This window comes from Aplysia californica, unplaced genomic scaffold (genome assembly GCF_000002075.1).
Source record: "Aplysia californica isolate F4 #8 unplaced genomic scaffold, AplCal3.0 scaffold00019, whole genome shotgun sequence".
Classification (NCBI taxonomy): Eukaryota; Metazoa; Mollusca; class Gastropoda; order Aplysiida; family Aplysiidae; genus Aplysia; species Aplysia californica.
Window position 1 is genome coordinate 610,858 of NW_004797289.1, and position 2,775 is coordinate 613,632.

Consider the following 2,775-nt stretch of genomic DNA (forward strand, 5'->3'; position numbering starts at 1 on the left):
GAGAGAGAGAGAGAGAGAGAGAGAGAGAGAGAGAGAGAGAGAGAGAGAGAGAGAGAAAGTACGAGAGAGACGGAGAGCGAATGTGCTGTGTTAATGTTATGCTAGGAAAATATCATTTTGTGTCGAGGACACAGTAAAAGCACGCTGTTAATAGTTTTTTTTTCCCAATCCAGGATCAATAAGATTTATCTTTCCATACTGTACTCACAAAAAGATTGGTTTAATTCATGTACTGGTTTCTTATCAAGTATCATAATTTTCATTTTTTATTCGATGGTCATCGTCCTTTTTTTTACTTTTAAAAGCAGCCTCTTTCTGGTTAACTTATTCGTCTCTAATTATTACATGGTGTCTTTTTTGCAACCAATAAGTTTTTAAATAGTAGATTTATTTGTCTCTCTGAATAGACTTGAAAAGGGGGAAGGAGGTAGACACGTAGATGGAGGAGGAGGAGGCGAAGAAGAAGAAGGAGAAGAAGAAGAAGAAGAAGAGGAGGAGGAGGGGGGAGGAGGAGGACAAGAAAGAAGAAAAGGAGGCGGAAGAGGAGGGGGAGGCAAAAGAGGAGAGCAAAGAAAATCATAGTAAAAAAACAATAAGGTGTCGACGAATACACAAAAGAATGAAATAAAAATTAAGAGGTTGAGGGGGGAAACGTTAGGAGAGGAGAGAGAAGAAGAAGAAAAGGGGGAAGAGGGAGATAAAGAAGAAGGGAGAGGGATAAAAAGAAGAAAGGACGATAAGTGAGATGGCAATAATAGCGGTGGAGAATTTAAGAAAAGCGTTATGGGATTGTCCACTGTTACCCAAGACTTGGGTATCGCCTTCACCAAGTGTCTGAATGACGTAATCAATATAAGTGCACTTGCGACGAGTGGGTTATCAGAGAGGACTGTGGTATCAGCGTCGAGAAGCGGGGAAGAGCGACAGTACTGAGCGAATATCGCATCTTGATGGCATCCAAAGAGGTTCTATTTTATAGTCTGGTCAAAAATTCGTGGCGCAACTTATCCTCAAATATCTCTTTAATCTCTTTAAGTAAGTACGGGTGAATCACTGTCGCCCATACTTGGCACAGCAGTTTGTATCAATTTGTCTGACTTAACACACTTTTCCACAACAACTGAGGCTCGATTAAAATATCTTTTGAAATAAATGTATATAAAATACAATAAATCTCCATCAAGCGGAAGATATGATTGTTCACAGCACTTCCCGCTTCCCGCACACATTTTGCATATTTTGAACACATTAACATTTTTTGCACCAAAGTTTAAGGTTCCCTAAAGATACGTTCAATAAACATAATATTGCGATTAGAAAAAAAATGACAGACTTGCTTTTAAAAGCGATATTACTCGAGCTGTAAACTTTTAAAAATCTGTAGAAACCATCGACTGAGAATTTTTATTGTTATTTATAAAGGGATTTTCTAGAAAACATTGTGCAGGAGTTTGAAAAAAATATTCATCAGTTAAGACAAATTGGTATATGTTATTGTGCAAGAATTGGAGAGTTTATGTTGGATAGTTAAGGAGATATTTGACAATAAGTTGCGCCATGCATTTTTGACCGCACTATAGTACAAAAGTTGGTGGCTGGGATGTCCCCCACGTAAACGATCGGGGGCTGCGTGTGTCCACTTCAGGACGCTGGAACTCAAGGGTAAGACATGCGCAGTTCAACAGACGGGTGAGTACTTTTCGAGACTCACGTGGAGGCGTCTCGGCGGTCTCAGGAGGAACTCTACAAGCTTGCGCTGAAATATGGAGTCAGGGTGGTGGTTGATATACTAGAGCTCGTGGGGAGCGGGGTGGGGGCTCAGATTGTTCAAGTAAATGGGGGGCACGCCGGCCATGCCGATGAGGGTAAGAAGGCCCCCATGTCTGACACGTATGACGTCACTGCTGCGAGCTCTAGTATTATATATAACCTCTTTGGTGGCTTAAAATATCGTAGTATAGGATTATTGATGGAGTTCATCCAAAGATGATTCATCATGACGTCGATGCTCCATGTTTTTGTCGTGGTCTTGAGGCTTACAGATTTAGTATGTTAGAATGGTGAATTGAAATAGACTCTCAATGGTGAATGAAATCAAACCCTCAATGGTGAATGAAATCAGACCCTCAATGGTGAATGAAATCAGACCCTCAATGGTGAATGAAAACAGACTCTCAATGGTGAATGAAAACAGACTTTCAATGGTGAATGAAAACAGACTTTCAATGGTAAATGAAAACAGACTCTCAATGGTGAATGAAAACAGACGTTCAATGGTGAATGAAAACAGACCCTCAATGGTGAATGGAAATACATGTAGACTCTCAATGGTGAATGGAAATAGGCTCTCAATGGTGAATGAAAATAGGCTCTCAATGGTGAATGAAAATAGGCTCTCAATGGTGAATGAAAATAGGCTCTCAATGGTAACTGAAAATAGACCCTCAATGGTGAATGAAAATAGACTCTCAATGGTGAATGGAAATACATGGAGACTCTCAATGGTGAATGGAAATACATGTAGACTCTCAATGGTGAATGAAAATAGACTCTCAATGGTCACTAACTGAAAATAGACTCTCACTACGCAATAGGTTCTGTCTTCCTCGCATCTTTGCCTGGATATATCGACGAGATCTTCTGATTTGTTTTGTCGCTGCCCTCATCTTTAGATTCACATATTTCTTCTCCAGGTGCTCCAGCCGGGGACGTATACATAACGTTATGTTTTCTGTGTGTGTGTGTGTGTGTGTGTGTGTGTGTGTGTGTGTGTGG

At 40.4% G+C, this 2,775-nt stretch overlaps 1 protein-coding gene across 1 annotated transcript in view; it reads right to left on the reverse strand.

Moving 5' to 3' along the window:
* Positions 1–2,775, reverse strand: part of LOC101854064 — a gene marked incomplete in the record, with an annotated part of 40,457 nt that overhangs the window by 7,397 nt on the left and 30,285 nt on the right.